The sequence below is a fragment of the Cupressus sempervirens genome, chromosome 3, assembly GCF_028749045.1.
Source record: "Cupressus sempervirens isolate cs-2001-9-10 chromosome 3, ASM2874904v1, whole genome shotgun sequence".
In the NCBI taxonomy this organism is placed as follows: domain Eukaryota; kingdom Viridiplantae; phylum Streptophyta; class Pinopsida; order Cupressales; family Cupressaceae; genus Cupressus; species Cupressus sempervirens.
The window spans coordinates 585,862,084-585,878,339 of NC_143120.1; the positions used below are offsets into that span (position 1 = coordinate 585,862,084).

Genomic DNA, 16,256 nt, shown 5'->3' on the forward strand with positions numbered 1-16,256 from the left:
CCTGCATCTCCATTCTTCTTCAAACTATCCATGTGGCTTCATTGGGAGGATTTTTTTGGAGAGATACCCGTGCCTCTCTTCCTATTGGTGCCTTTCGAGTGCCGGATAAGGTGCGTTTGAAGTGTTTTTTACTCTCCCGTGCATTTTGGGTGCTCGATAAGGTGCGCTCTGAGTGCTCGATAAGGCATGTTCTATAGAAGGTTGCATTATGATGCATGGGCTAACATGAGGGTGTGAGAGTTTGATGTCTGGTGCGATCATACCAACGTTAGTGCACCGGATCCCATCAAAACTCCACAGTTGAGCGCGCTTGGGCAGGAGTAGTACTGGGATGGGTGACCTCCCGGGAAGTCCTGGTGTTGTACCCTTCTTTTACTTTTTTGGGAATCTGATTGTGTCATTGTAGTATTTCCACTACTCCCGTGCTCCTCAAAGCTGTGTTAAAACTCCCATCCCCCTCTCATCGCGTACCCCAACTCACGTTCATCATGAGCGCTCGATAAGTCAATGCTAGATAAGGCCCATCCCAGGCATTAAAGGAACAGTAAAACTTATGTTTCTCAACAAAGTAATCTCCATAAGGATGGAATGGTTTATCGAACAAGTGATTGTTGTGATGAGTAAAGCAAGAGCTTACAAGATCGGGAAATTGATCCAAGAACTTTCGGGGGCCATAACGTTTGACCCGCATCTCCGTTCTTCTCCAAACTATCCACGTGGCTTCATTGGGAGGAGTTATTTGGAGAGATACCTGTGCCTCTCTTCCTATTGGTGCCTTCTAAGTGCCAGATAAGGTGCATTCTCTGTGTTTTTTACTCTCCCATGCATTCTGGGTGCTCGATAAGATGCGCTCTAAGTGCTTAATAAGGCGCGTCCTATACAGGGTTGCATTATGATGCATGGGCTAACACGAGGGTGTGAGAGTTTAATGTCAGGTGCGATCATACCAGCGTTAGTGCACCCTTCTTTTACTTTTTTCAGCATCCGATTGTGTCATTGTTGTATTTGCACTGCTCTTGTGCTCCTTAAAGCCCGTTTTCAATTTCCCATCCCCCTCTCATTGCGTACCCCGACTAACGTTCATCGTGAGCACTCGATAAGTCAGTGATAGATAAGGCCCATCCCAGGCACCAAAGGCACTGTAAAATTTATGTTCCTCAACAAATTAATCTCCATAAAGTTGAAATGGTCAATCGAGAAATTGATTCTTGTGATGAGGAAAGCAAGAGCTTACAAGATTGGCAAATTGATCTAAGAACTTCCGAGTGCCATAATGTTTGACCTGCATCTCCGTTCTTCTTCAAACTATCCATGTGGCTTCATTGGGAGGATTTTTTAATGTCCCTTTTCTGATTTTACATGATATTTCAAGCCTCAAATCAGATTTTTAAAACCAAACAACCAATATTACAAAGATTGACCAATTTCTCAAATAAACCCAAATCGAGTATATCCGAAATAGTGCCAAAAACTTCACAACTTCACAAATTATTAATAAATCTGTTAATGTAAATTTTTACAAAAATTTCAGCATCATAAAAGCCTACAAAATGACATTTCTAGATCTGTATAGCCTTTACACAACAACTCACAAATGTAGGACAAAACGTATGCTCATCGGGCTCTCAAAATTAACACAAAAATGCTAGGAAACATCACAAAAACACTAATAAACTATCTCATAAGTTTAATCATGTCACAATACATATATTTAGCTCTATTTTAACATCTTAAAGTCTGGAATATAGCAGCAACCCAAACTGATATGAAATACTCAACTGAAAACACCAAACTCATACCAAAAACAACCCCGAAAACTCACAAATCTGCACTGTTCAGCACAAAGTCAAACTCTGTATGAGAATGCACATGGAATGGCTTAAAAATCCTATCCTTAGCCTTCCTAGAAACCTACAAACTCCCATTCTTGGGTCTCCTTCTCCACAGGTTTGGCAGCCTCTGAAGAACAACAAAGAAATGAGCAAAAAATCATGTTCTAGAATGAGCCCAAAATGCCTCCAAACCCCTTAAAAGAGGGCATAACCCTAACTCACGTCCAAGAGGGGTTAATAAAATATAATTTAATAATATTTTTTATTTATTAGTCCATTGGTTTCCAAAGGTTAGCCCCTTTTTCCGAAACTTCACCTTTTTGGAGCCTGCCTACCTTAGCAAAGTTTATTATTTTTAATTATTTTGAAAAGGGGACATGACAAGTCCTCCCCTCCCAGATATTGCTTGTCCAAAAGAAATGAAGGTTGGAATTTTCAAGAATATGTGCTCCTTCCCAAGTTGCATCCTCTAGTGGTAATCTTTTCCATTTGACCAAATGCTCTATGATGCTCCTATTTCTCAATCTTTTCTCTCTTGTATCCAAAATCTCTTCTGGTATCAAAACTAATCTCCCTTCATCATCAAGAGGTGGTAATTCTATAGATACCATGGTTTTCTAGCCTTGAACCTTCTTTAGACAAGATACATGGAAAATATTATGTATTTTGCTATTTGGTGGGAGCTCCAATTCACAACCTACCTCTCCTACCTTCTTGATGATCTTATAAGGCCCATAGAACCTTGGCTTGAGTTTCTCTGCCCCATTCCTCTTCAAGGTGCTTTTCTTATATGGCTACAACCTAACAAATACCAAATCTCCCACCTCAAAAGATCTTTCAATCCTTTTCCTATCAGCATATAACTTTTTTTGGTTCTGTGCATGTTGTAGATTATCCTTGAGGGACCTTATTATGTCTTGGCTTTGCTTGACGAAATCACTTGCTGGAGGTACTCTGCTATTAGAAAGTATTAGATCAACAAAGGGAAGGGCATCATAACCATAAAGAGCACAAAAAGGAGGCATACCAATAGACATGTGATGAGATGTATTGTAACAATACTCCCCTAGGTGTAACCATTTCACCCAAGCATGTTGTTGATTTGAAACATAGTTCTTCAAATATCCCTCTATCCATTTATTAACTATCTCTGTTTGTCCATCTATTTGAGGGCGATAGCTAGTATTGGGAGTGAGTTTAGTTCCTACCAAATGAAAGAGCTCCTTCCAAAAAGAGCTGAGGAATCTACTATCCCGGTCACTAACAATGTTTCTATGCAAGCCATGTAATCTAAAAATTTCCTTGAAGAAAAATTCGGCCACTTGTGATGGCTTGAAATCAGATGTGATAGGAAAGAAATGTGCATACTTAGTCAGTCTATCTACCACCACATATATGCAATCCTTACCTTGAACCTTGGGCAACCCAGTGGTGAAGTCCATGGAAATACTTTCCCATTTTTGTTCAGGAATAGAAAGTGGCTGCAACAACCTTATAGAAAAATTTTGCTCACTCTTGCTTTGTTGGCATACCATACATTCTTTAATGTGTTTAAGGACATCCTCCTTCATACCCTTCCATGAAAACCACTCTTGAATTTTCCTGTATGTCTTGAAGTATCCCTGATGACCAGCCAAAGGTGTGTCATGAAAGGCCCTCAATATCCTCTCCTTAGTTTTGATCCTTGCACTAAGAAGATCCTGTTCTTGTAATAAATCAATTCATCAACAACCTTGTACCTGTTATCATCCACTAACTTATCCAAAATCTTGATGGCAAAGGAATCTTTAGCATACTCTAAAATTATGGAGACTTTCCAATCAGCAGAGATAGATGATAAGGAACACAAAGTGGGCTTTCTTGAGAGCATCAGAAACCACATTATTCTTTCCTTTCATGTATTCAATATCAAAATCATAAGCTTGCAATTTTCTTACCCATTTTTGTTGATGATCATTCAAATCCCTTTGGTTCAAGAAGAACCTGAGGCTATTATGGCCTGTCTTTACAATGAATCTCCCACATACCAAATATTGTCTAAACTTATGGAGTGCATGCATGATTGCCAACATTTCCTTATCATAGATGGAGTAACCTTTCTCTGATTGATTTAATTTTCTACTCTCAAATGCTATTGGATGTCCCCTTTGAGTTAGGACAGCCACTATACCTTCTCCAGAAGCATCACATTCAACAACAAAAGGTAAAGAGAAATTTGGAATTGCAAGCATAGGGCATGAACTCATTACCTCCTTAAGCTTACCAAATGTTTTTTGTGCCTCTTCTGTCCAAACAAAAGCTCCTTTCTTTGTCAAATCAGTCAAGGGGGCAGCAAGCTGAGAAAATCCCTTCCCAAATCTCCTATAGTAGCTACACAACCCGAAGAAACCTCTCAACTGTGTAAGATTAGTGGGTGCAGGCCAATCCAAAATTGCCTGGATTTTTTGTTGATCAACCTATACTCCTTTAGAACTTATAATATGTCCTAAATATAGGATCTCTGTCAAACCAAACTCACATTTAGATAGCTTAGCATAGAAGGATTGCTGCTCCAAGATTCCCAAAATAGTGTCTATGTGCTTTAGATGCTCTTCCCATGTTTTACTGTAAATCAAGATATCATCAAAAAATACCAAAACAAATTTTCGAAGATGCTGACTGAATACCTTATTCATACAAGATTGGAATGTTACAGGTGCATTAGTGAGGCCAAATGACATAACAAGAAATTCAAAGTGCCCAAAGTGACAACTAAAAGCAATCTTTTCCACATCTTCACTCCTCATTCAAATTTGATGGTACCCTAATCTTAAGTCAATTTTTGAGAAGTATACAGCACCATGTAACTCATTAATGAGTTCGTCTATGCATGGTATGGGATACCTATTTTTTATGATCTTCTTGTTTAGAGCCCTGTAGTCTATACACATTCTCATTGTACCATCCTTTTTCTTGACAAGTACCATAGATGATGCAAATGGACTAGAGCTAGGCCTTAAGAATCCCATTTCCAAGAGTTCTTGAATAGTTTTTTCAATTTCTTCCTTATAACCTCTTGGATGGCGGTATGGGGTTGTTATAACTAGTTTGGCACCCTGTTCTAACTCTATATCATGCTCAAAACCTCTATCTGGTGGTAATCCTGGAGGCAAGTCATTGAAAACTATACTATGCTTATCAAGAATATTTTGAATTTCAAAATGGAAATTACCTTGATTCTCTGGAGAGCTTGTTGGATGGATTATGACTCCTGCAGCCCATGCTACTTGTTCTCTTCGAAAATTCCTCTCCAACCTTTTTGTAGAGACCATCTTAGGTGCTCCATTCGATAAACCTCTCAATATGACTTCTTTCCCATTGGAATAAAATTTAAACTCCATAGTTTGATGGTTCATGTAATAGCCTCCAATAGAGTGCAACCATTGAACACCCAATACAAGATCTGTCTCCCCAATACCAACGACATAGAAGTCATCACATGACTCATAATATCCTAAGGTCATCTTGAGTTGTTTCACCACCCGTGTGCAAGGCATAGTGAATCATCAGCTACAATAACATTGAATCCCTCAAAATATTCTGCTTTAAGCCCTCTTTTCATGAAAAATCCCTCATCAATAAAATTGTGAGTTGCCCCACTATCAAGAAGAACTGTCAGCCTTTGCCCTGCTAGTACCCCTCAAATTCGAAAGGGATGGTATCTTGGGACTCCTGATAATGCTGCTAAAGTGCCATCCTTGCTGATTTCTTTTTCTTTCTCTTCTTCTACCTCCTCCTTAGTATCATGAAATTCCTCATGCTCATCTAAATCAGATTATGAAGCAACTTCAATATAGTGCACTTGACCTTTCCCCAAACATCTGTGTCCTGGAACTCATGGTTCTCTACAAGTAAAACAAAGCTTTTTCCTTCGTAATTCACTCCTAGTCTCTTCATCTACCTTCTTTTTTTCCACCTTCATCACATATTTTGGTGGTAGTGTTGGGAAAGTCTTTTTTTGAAAATTTCCCTTATGTTGCCAAATATTTGGGGGTTTTTGATTAGTGACTAATTTTATAGGCACGCAAGTTTCAAGTTGCAAGCTTCTTTTGATAGCTTCCTGTAAGGTTGAGGGTGAGAAAGCCTTAACCAAACCCTTAATAGAATCTTCTAAACCATCAAGAAAAAGATAAACAATCCTCTTTTCACTCATATCAGGTACCATAATAGCCACTTTTTGAAATTATTCTATATACTCATTAACTGATTTGGTTTGCTTCAACTTTGACAATTCTTTAAAGTACTCTTCATCATCCTTGAGGTCAAATCTATCTATCACTCTTTGACTAAAATCATCAAATGTAGTTACCTGATCGTGACCTTGAGTAGTCATTCCATGATACCACCAATCATAGGCTACATCTTCCAAGTGTAGACTTGCAAATTGAACAGGATCACTCTCCTTCATGGGGTTAAGTGTGAAGAAAGTCTATAATTTTTGTAGCCATGCTCTAGCTGAAATTTTATTTGTTCCATCAAAAGTAGGTGTTGTAAACTTGCTTATTTTATTTTTGAGCTCTCTTCCACTTATGTCATGCTCCCTACTATTCTCTTTCTTGGGCATCAAAGTGTTCATCATATACACATATTCTTTAAAAGGAATCAAACTACGAAAGTCATCATCTAAGCCATTGTAAGTAGCTCTTAATGTAATCAAGTTACTTGTAACCTCTTCCATAGGATTAATGGCTAGATTTGGTACTGGTGGCTCATTTGTAGGCAAGAAAATAGTTTTGGTTGATTTAGATGGTGTGGATCTCAGATTTCTTGGCTCCTCTGAAGTGCTCCCTTTCTCATTAATAGATGCAACTCCTTGTAGTTTTTCTGTCAATATTCACAAAGCCTCTCTAGTTTCTGCCAAACTATTCACTGTTTGCTTCTAAGTATTTTGGATGTCTTGGAAGAATTTCTTTTCCATCTCATCTGGATCAGCCATACTTTTCCATTCCTTGGATTTTGTGCTTTTACTTTCAACTGGAGGTTTGATCAAAACTTCTTTATTCTTTTCTCGCTGCAAATATCTTTTTTCTCTTTCACTTAGTTGCATGTGACCATAAATTTTGACATGCAACTAATTAGAAGCAACATGCAACCATAATTTATGACATGCAAGATCTAGGTAGTTGTCAAAACTGACATGCAAGATTTGGGTAGTTGTCAAAACTGACATGCAAGATCTGGGTAGTTGTCAAAACTGACATGCAAGCTTCTACAAACCCTCAGGCTACCAAGATCATGGCTCTAATACCACTGTAATGTCCCTTTTCTGATTTTACATGATATTTCAAGCCTCAAATTAGATTTTTAAAACCAAACAACCAATATTACAAAGATCCACCAAATTCTCAAATAAACCCAAATCGGGTATGTCCGAAATAGTGTCAAAAACTTCACAACTTCACAAATTATTAATAAATTTGTAAATGTAAATTTTTACCAAAATTTCAGTATCATAAAGCCTACAAAATGACATTTCTAGATCTGTATAGCCTTTACACAACAGCTCACAAATGTAGGAAAAAAACTATGCTCATCGGGCTCCCGAAATTAACACAAAAATGCCCGAAAACACCACAAAAACACTAATAAAATATCTCAGAAGTTTAATCACGTCCCAATACATATATTCAGCTCTATATTAACATCTTAAAGTCTGGAATACAGCAGCAACCCAAACTGATATGAAATACTTAACTGGAAACACCAAACTCATACCAAAAACAACCCCGAAAACCCACAAATCTGCACTATTCAGCACAAAGGCAAACTCTATATGAGCATACACATGGAAAGACTTCAAACTCCCATCCTTAGCCTTCCTAGAAACCTAAAAACTCTCATTCTTGGGTCTCCTTCTCCACAGGTTTGGCAACCTCTGAAGAACAACAAAGAAATGAGCAAAAAATCAAGTTCTAGAATGAGCCCAAAATGCCTCCAAACCCCTTAAAAGAGGGCATAACCCTAACTCACGTCCAAGAGGGGTTAATAAAATATAATTTAATAATATTTTTTATTTATTAGTCCATTGGTTTCCAAAGATTAGCCCCTTTTGCTGAAACTTCCCCTTTTTGGAGCCTGCCTGCCTTAGCAAAGTTTATTATTTTTAATTATTTTGAAAAGGGGACATGACAGAGTTATTTAGAGAGATACCCATGCTACTCTTCCTATTCGCACCTTCCAAGTGCCGAATAAGGTGCATTTTTAGTGTTTTTTACTCTCCCATGCATTCTAGGTGCTCGATAAGGTGCGCTCTAAGTGCTCGATAAGGCGCGTCCTATACAAGGTTGCATTATGATGCATGGACTAACAAGAGGGTGTGAGAGTTTCATGTTGGGTGCGATCATATCAGAGTTAGTGCACTGGATCCCATTAGAACTCTGCAGTTAAGTGCGCTAGGGCCAGAGTAGTACTGGGATGGGTGACCTCCCGGGAAGTCCTAGTGTTGCACCCTTCTTTTAATTTTTTGAGCATTTTGTTGTGTCATTGTTGTATTTGCGCTGCTCCCATGCTCCTCAAAGGCCATTTTCAATCTCCCATCCCCCTCTCATCTTGTACCTCAACTCACGTTCATCATGAGCACTCGATAACTCAGTGCTAGATAAGGCCCATCCCAAGCACCAAAGGCACTGTAAAACTTATGTTCCTCAACAAAGTAATCTCCATAAGGATCAAACGGTCAATCGGACGACCGATTCTTGTGATGAGGAAAGAAAGAGCTTACAAAATTAGGAAATTGATCCAAGAACTTTCGGGGGCAATAACGTTTGACCTGCATCTCCGTTCTTCTTCAAACTATCCACGTGGCTTCATTGGGAGGAGTTGTTTGGAGAGATACATGTGCCTCTCTTACTAATGGCGCCTTCCAAGTGTCGGATAAGGTGCGTTCTCAATTTTGAAGTGTTTTTTAATCTCCCGTGCATTCTGGGTGCTCGAGAAGGTGCGCTCTGAGTGCTCGATAAGGCGCGTCCTATGCAAGGTCGCATTATGATGTATGGGCTAACACGAGTGTGTGAGAGTTTGATGTTGGGTGTGATCATACCAGTGTTAGTGCATTGGATCCCATTAGAACTCTGTAGTTAAGTGCGCTTGGGCCGGAGTAGTACTAGGATGGGTGACCTCGAGGGAAGTCCCAGTGTTGCACCCTTCTTTTACTTTTTTTAGCATCTGGTTGTGTCAATGTTGTATTTGAGCAGCTCCCGTGCTCCTCAAAGATCATTTTCAATCTCCCATCCCCCTCTAATCGCGTACTGCAACTCACGTTCATGGTGAGTGCTCGATAAGTCAGTGCTAGATAAGGCCCATCCCAAGCACCAAAGGCACTGTAAATCTTATGTTCCTCAACAAAGTAATCTGCATAAAGATGAAACGGTCGATTAGACAACCGATTCTTGTGATGAGGAAAGCAAGAGATTACAAGATTGAGAAATTGATCCATGATCTTTCGGGGGCCATAACGTTTGACCCCCATCTCCGTTCTTCTTCAAACTATCCACTTGGCTTCATTGGGAAGAGTTGTTTGGAGAGATACCCGTGCCTCTCTTCCTATTGGTGACTTTCGAGTGCCGAATAAGGTATGTTCTCAGTCGCGAAGTATTTTTTACTCTCCCGTGCATTCTAGGTGCTCGATAAGGTGCCCTCCAAGTGCTTGATAAGGCACGTCCTATACAAGGTTGCATTATGACAAATGGGCTAACACGAGGGTGTGAGAGTTTGATGTCGGGTGCGATCATACCAGCGTTAGTGCACGGGATCCCATCAGAACTCCGTAGTTAAGCGCGCTTGGGCCGGAGTAGTACTGGGATGGGTGATCTCTCGTGAAGTCCCAGTGTTGCACCCTTCTTTTACTTTTTTGAGCATCCAATTATGTCATTGTTGTATTTGCGCTGCTCCCGTGCTCCTTAAAGCCCATTTTCAATCTCCCATCCCCCTCTCATCGCGTACCCCGAATCACGTTCATTGTGAGCGCTCGATAAGTCAGTGCTACATAAGGCCCATCCAAGGCACCAAAGGCATTGTAAAACTCATGTGCCTCAACAAAGTAATCTCCATAAGGATGAAATAGCTGATCGGACAACCGATTCTTGTGATGAGGAAAGCAAGAGCTTACAAGATCGAGAAATTGATACAAGAACTACGGGGGGCCATAATGTTTGACCCGCATCTCCGTTCTTCTTCAAACTATCCACGTGGCTTCATTGGGAGGAGTTGTTTGGAGAGATACCCATGCCTCTCTTCCTATTGGCGCCTTTCGAGTGCCAAATAAGGTTCGATCTCAATGTCGAAGTGTTTTTTACTCTCCCATGCATTCTGGGTGCTCGATAAGGTGCGCCTTGAGTGCTCGATAGGGTGCATCCTATACAAGGTTGCATTATGATGCATGGGCTAACACGAGGGTAAGAGAGTTTGTTGTCGAGTGTGATCATACCAACGTTAGTGCACCGGATCCCATTAGAACTCTGCAATTAAGCGCGCTTGGGCCGGAGTAGTACTGGGATGGGTGACCTCCCGGGAAGTCTCGGTGTTGCACCCTTCTTTTACTTTTTTGAGGATCCGGTTGTGTCATTGTTGTATTTACGCTGCTCCCATGCTCCTCAAACCCCGTTTTCAATCTTCCATCCCCCTCTTATCACGTACCCCGACTCCCATTCATCGTGAGCGCTCGATAAGTCAGTGCTAGATAAGGCCCATCCCAGGCACCAAAGGCACTGTAAAACTTATGTTCCTCAACAAATTAATCTCCATAAGGATCAAATGGTTGATCGAACAATTGATTCTTGTGATGACGAAAGCGAGAGCTTACAAGATTTGGAAATTGATCCAAGAACTTTCGAGAGCCATAACATTTGACCCACATCTCCGTTCTTCTTCAAACTATCCACGTGGCTTCGTTGGGAGGAGTAGTTTGGAGAGATACCCGTGCCTCTCTTCCTATTGGCACCTTTTGAGTACCGGATAAGGTGTGTTCTCAGTGTCGAAGTATTTTTTACTCTCTCGCGCATTCTAGGTGCTCGATAAGGTGCACTCAGAGTGTTCGATAAGGCGCATCCTATACAAGGTTGCATTATGATGCATTGGCTAACACGAAGGTGTGAGATTTTGATGTTGGGTGTGATCATAACAGCGTTAGTGCACCGGATCCCATCAAAACTCTGCAATTAAGCACGCTTGGGCCGGACTAGTACTGGGATGGGTCACCTCTTGGGAAGTCCCGGTGTTGCACCCTTCTTTTACTTTTTTGTTCATCCGGTTGTGTCATTGTTGTATTTGCGTTGCTCTCATGCTCCACAAATCTTGTTTTCTATCTCCCATCCCCCTCTCATCACGTACCCCGACTCACATTCATCCTGAGCGCTCGATAAGTCAGTGCTAGATAAGGCCCATCCCAAGCACCAAAGACACTGTAAAACTTATGTTTCTCAACAAAGTAATCTCCATAAGTATGAAAAGGTCGATCAGAAAACTGATTCTTGTGATGAGGAAAGCAAGAGCTTACAAGATCTAGAAACTGATCCAAGAACTTTCGAGGCCCATAACGTTTGACCCGCATCTCCGTTCTTCTTCAAACTATCCATGTGGCTTCATTGGGAGGAGTTGTTTGGAGAGATACCCATGCGTCTCTTCCTATTGGCGCCTTCTGAGTGCTGGATAAGGTGCGTTCTCAGTGTCGAAGTGTTTTTTACTCTCTCGTCCATTTTGGGTGCTCGATAAGGTGCACTCTGAGTGCTCGATAAGGCGCATCCTATACAAGGTTGCATTATGATGCATGGGCTAACACAGGGGTGTGAGAGTTTGATGTTGGGTAAGATCATACCAGCGTTAGTGCACCGGATCCCATTAAAACTCCGCAGTTAAGCGCGCTTGGGCCGGAGTGGTACTGGGAGGGGTGATCTCCCGGGAAGTCCCGGTGTTGCACCGTTCTTTAACTTTTTTGAGCATTCAGTTGTGTCATTGTTGTATTTACGCTGCTCCCGTTCTCCTCAAATCTCGTTTTCAATCTCCCATCCCCCTCTCATTGCGTACCCCAACTCACGTTCGTCGTGAGCGCTCGATAAGTCAATGCTAGATAAGGCCCATCCCAAGCACCAAAGGCACTATAAAACTTATGTTTCTCAACAAAGTAATCTCCATAAGGATGAAATAGTCGATCAGACAAATGATTCTAGTGATGAGGAAAGCAAGAGCTTACAAGATCGAGAAATTGATCCAAGAACTTTCGGGGGCCATAACGTTTGACCCGCATCTCCGTTCTTCTTCAAACTATCCACGTGGCTTGATTGGGAGGAGTTGTTTGGAGTGATACCCATGCCTCTCTTCCTATTCGTGCCTTCCAAGTGCTGCATAAGGTGCATTCTCAGTGTAAAAGTGTTTTTTACTCTCACTTGCATTCTTGGTGCTCGATAAGGTGCGCTCCGAGTGCTCGATAAGGTGCATCCTATACAAGGTTGCATTATGATGCATGGGCTAACACGAGGGTGTGAGATTTTGATGTTGGGTGTGATCATACCAGCGTTAGTGCACCGGATCCCATTAGAACTCCACTGTTAAGCGCGCTTCGGTCAGAGTAGTACTGGGATGGGTGACCTCCCAGGAATTCCCCATGTTGCACCCTTCTTTTACTTCTTTGAGCATCCGGTTGTGTCATTGTTTTATTTGCACTCCTCCCATGTTCCTCAAAGCCCATTTTCATTCTCCCATTCTATGCTCATCACGTACCCTGACTCACGTTCATCGTGAGCACTCGATAAGTCAGTGCTAGATAAGGCCCATCCCAAGCACCAAAGGCACTGTAAAACTTATTTTTGTCAAAAAAGTATTCTCGATAAGGGTGAAACGAGTGATTGGACAACGAATTCTTGTGATGAGGAAAGCAAGAGCTTACAAGATTGGGAAATTGATCCAGGAACTTCTGGGGGCCATAACGTTTGACCCGCATCTCCGTTCTTCTTCAAACTATCCACGTGGCTTCATTGGGAGGAGTTGTTTGGAGAGATACTCGTGCCTCTCTTCCTATTGGCACCTTTCAAGTGTCGGATAAGGTGCGGTCTCAGTGTCAAAGTGTTTTTTACTCTCCCGTGCATTCTGGGTGCTCGATAAAGTGCGCTCTGAGTTCTCGATAAGGCGCGTCCTATACAATGTTGGATTATGATGTATGGGCTAACATGAGGGTGTGAGAGTTTGATGTCGAGTGTGATCATACCAGCGTTAGTGCACCGGATCCTATTACAATTTGCAGTTAAGCACGCTTGGGCTGGACTAGTACTGGAATGGGTGAGCTCCCAGGAAGTCCCGGTGTTGCACCCTTCTTTTAATTTTTTAGAGCATCCGGTTGTGTCATTGTTGAATTTGCGTTGCTCCCGTGCTCCTCAAAGCCCTTTTCCAATCTCCCATCCCCCTCTCATCATGTACCTCGACTCACGTTCATCGTGAGCGCTTGATAAGTTAGTGCTAGATAAGGCCCATCCCAGGCACCAAAGGCACTGTAAAACTTATGTTCCTCAACAAAGTAATCTCCATAAGGATGAAACGGTCGATCAAAAAACTGATTCTTGTGATGAGGAAAGCAAGAGCTTACAAGATCATGAAATTGATCAAAGAACTTCTGGGGGCCATAACGTTTGACCCGCATCTATGTTCTCCTTCAAACTATCCACGTGGCTTCATTGGGAGGAGTTGTTTGGAGAGATACCCATGCCTCTCTTCCTATTGGCGCCTTCCGAGTGTCGAATAAGGTGCGTTCTCAGTGTCGAAGTGTTTTTTACTCTCCCATGCATTCTGGGTGCTCGATAAGGTGCATCCTATACAAGGTTGCATTATGATGCATGGGAAAACACGAGGGTTTGAGAGTTTGATGTCGAGTGCGATCATACCAGCATTAGTGCACCGGATCCCATCAGAACTCCGCAGTTAAGCGCGCTTGGGCTGGAGTAGTACTGAGATGCGTGACCTCCCGGGAAGTCCTAGTGTTGCACCATTCTTTTACTTTTTTGAGCATCCAGTTGTGTCATTTTTGTATTTGCACTGCTCCTGTGCTCCTCAAAGCCCATTTTCAATCTCCCATCCCCCTCTCATCGCGTACCCTGACTCACTTTCATTGTGAGCACTCGATAAGTCAGTGCTAGATAAGGCCCATCCCAAGCACCAAAGGCACTGTAAAACTTATGTTCCTCAACAAAGTAATGTCCATAAGGATGAAATGGTCAATCGGACAACCGATTCTTGTGATGAGGAAAGCAAGAGCTTACAAGATCGAAAAATTGATCCAAGAAGTTTCGGGGCCCATAAAGTTTGACCCGCATCTCCGTTCTTCTTCAAACTATCCACGTTACTTCCTTGGGAGGAGCTGTTTGGAGAGATACATGTGCCTCTCTTTGTATTGGCACCTTCCGAGTGCCGGATAATGTGTGTTCTCAGTGTCAAAGTGTTTTTTACTCTACCATGCATTTTGGGTGCTCGATAAGGTGCACTCTGAGTGCTCGGTAAGGCATGCCCTATACAAAGTTGCATTATGATGCATGGGCTAACACGAGGGTGTGAGAGTTTGATGTCGGGTATGATCATACTAGTGTTAGTGCATTGGATCCCATCAGAACTCTGCAGTTAAGCGTGCTTGGGCCAGAGTGGTACTGGGATGGGTAACTTCTCGGGAAGTCTAGGTGTTGCACCCTTCTTTTACTTTTTTGAGCATCCGGTTGTGTCATAGTTGTATTTGCGCTGCTCCCCTTCTCCTCAAATCTAATTTTCAATCTCCCATCCACCTCTCATCGCATACCCCGACTAATGTTCATCGTGAGCGGTTGATAAGTCGGTGCTAGATAAGGCCCATCCCAGGCACCAAAGGCACTGTAAATCTTATATTCCTCAATAAAGTAATCTCCATAAGGATGAAATGGTCAATTAGACAACCGATTCTTGTGATGAGGAAAGCAAGAGCTTACAAGATCAGGAAATTGATCCAAGAACTTTCGGGAGCCATAACGTTTGACCCACATCTCAGTTCTTCTTCAAACTATCCACGTGCCTTCCTTGGGAAGTGTTGTTTGCAAAGATACTCGTGCCTCTCTTCCTATTTGCACCTTTCGAGTGGCGAATAAGGTGCGTTCTTAGTGTCGAAGTGTTTTTTACTCTCCCGTGCATTCTGGGTGCTCGATAAGGTGCACTCCGAGTGCTCCATAAGGCACGTCCTATACAAGGTTGCATTATGATGCATGGGCTAACAAGAAGGTGTGAGATTCTGATGTTGGGTGCGATCATACCAGCTTTAGTGCACTGGATCCCATCAGAACTCCGTAGTTAAGCGCGCTTGGGTCGGAGTGGTACTGGGATGGGTGACCTCCTGGGAAGTCCCAATGTTGCACCCTTCTTTTACTTTTTTGAGTATCTGGTTGTGTCATTTTTGTATTTGCACTGCTCCCATGCTCCTTGAAACCCATTTTCAATCTCCCAGCCCCCTCTCATCGCGTACCCTGACTCACGTTCATCATTAGCGCTCGATAAGTTTGTGCTAGATATGGCCCATCCCAGGCACCAAAGGCACTATAAAACTTATGTTCCTCAACAAAGTAATCTCCATAAGGATGAAACGGTCGATTGCAAAGCCAATTCTTGTGATGAGGAAAGTAGGAGCTTACAAGATCAAGAAATTGATCCAAGAGCTTCCGAGGGCCATAACATTTTACCCGCATCTCTGTTCTTCTTCAAACTATCCACGTGGCTTCATTGGGAGGAGTTGTTTCGGGAGATACCCGTGCCTCTCTTCCTATTGGCTCCTTCCGAGTGCTGGATAAGGTGCGTTCTCAGTGTCGAAGAGTTTTTTACTCTCCCGTCCATTCTAGGTGCTCGATAAGGTGCGCTCCGAGTGCTCGATAAAGCTCGATCGGACAATAGATTCTTTTGATGAGGAAAGTAAGAGCTTACAAGATTGGGAAATTGATCCAAGAACTTCTGGGGGCCATAACGTTTGACCCGCATCGCCGTTCTTCTTCAAACTATCTACGTGGCTTCATTGGGAGGAGTTGTTTGGAGAGATACCTTTGCCTCTCTTCCTATTGGCACCTTCTGAGTGCCGAATAAGGTGCATTCTCAATGTTGAAATGTTTTTTAATCTCCAATTCATTCTGGGTGCTTGATAAGGTGTGCTCTGAGTGCTCGATAAGGCGCATCCTATACAAGGTTGCATTATGATGCATGGGCTAACACGAGGGTGTGAGAGTTTGATGTTGGGTGCAATCATACGAGCGCTAGTGCTCCGGATCCCATCAGAACTATGCAGTTAAGTGCGCTTGGGCTGAAGTAGTACTAGGATGGGTGACCTCCAGGGAAGTCTCAGTGTTGCATCCTTCTTTTACTTTTTTGAGCATCCGGTTGTGTCATTGTTGTATTTGCACT

The 16,256-nt window shown here is 42.3% G+C and overlaps 12 pseudogenes; all 12 read left to right on the forward strand.

Moving 5' to 3' along the window:
* Positions 1 to 249: 249 nt before the first annotated feature.
* LOC149567811 (5S ribosomal RNA) lies at positions 250 to 368 on the forward strand (annotated as a pseudogene).
* A 7,835-nt stretch (positions 369 to 8,203) lies between these two features.
* On the forward strand, positions 8,204 to 8,322 carry LOC149567812 (5S ribosomal RNA; annotated as a pseudogene).
* Positions 8,323 to 8,896: 574 nt separating this feature from the next.
* On the forward strand, positions 8,897 to 9,015 carry LOC149567813 (5S ribosomal RNA; annotated as a pseudogene).
* A 574-nt stretch (positions 9,016 to 9,589) lies between these two features.
* LOC149567814 (5S ribosomal RNA) lies at positions 9,590 to 9,708 on the forward strand (annotated as a pseudogene).
* Positions 9,709 to 10,282: 574 nt separating this feature from the next.
* Positions 10,283 to 10,401, forward strand: LOC149567815 (5S ribosomal RNA; annotated as a pseudogene).
* Positions 10,402 to 10,975: 574 nt separating this feature from the next.
* Positions 10,976 to 11,094, forward strand: LOC149567816 (5S ribosomal RNA; annotated as a pseudogene).
* A 574-nt stretch (positions 11,095 to 11,668) lies between these two features.
* On the forward strand, positions 11,669 to 11,787 carry LOC149567817 (5S ribosomal RNA; annotated as a pseudogene).
* Positions 11,788 to 12,361: 574 nt separating this feature from the next.
* Positions 12,362 to 12,480, forward strand: LOC149567818 (5S ribosomal RNA; annotated as a pseudogene).
* A 1,244-nt stretch (positions 12,481 to 13,724) lies between these two features.
* On the forward strand, positions 13,725 to 13,843 carry LOC149567819 (5S ribosomal RNA; annotated as a pseudogene).
* A 574-nt stretch (positions 13,844 to 14,417) lies between these two features.
* LOC149567820 (5S ribosomal RNA) lies at positions 14,418 to 14,536 on the forward strand (annotated as a pseudogene).
* A 574-nt stretch (positions 14,537 to 15,110) lies between these two features.
* Positions 15,111 to 15,229, forward strand: LOC149567821 (5S ribosomal RNA; annotated as a pseudogene).
* An 860-nt stretch (positions 15,230 to 16,089) lies between these two features.
* On the forward strand, positions 16,090 to 16,208 carry LOC149567822 (5S ribosomal RNA; annotated as a pseudogene).
* The last annotated feature ends 48 nt before the right edge of the window (positions 16,209 to 16,256 follow it).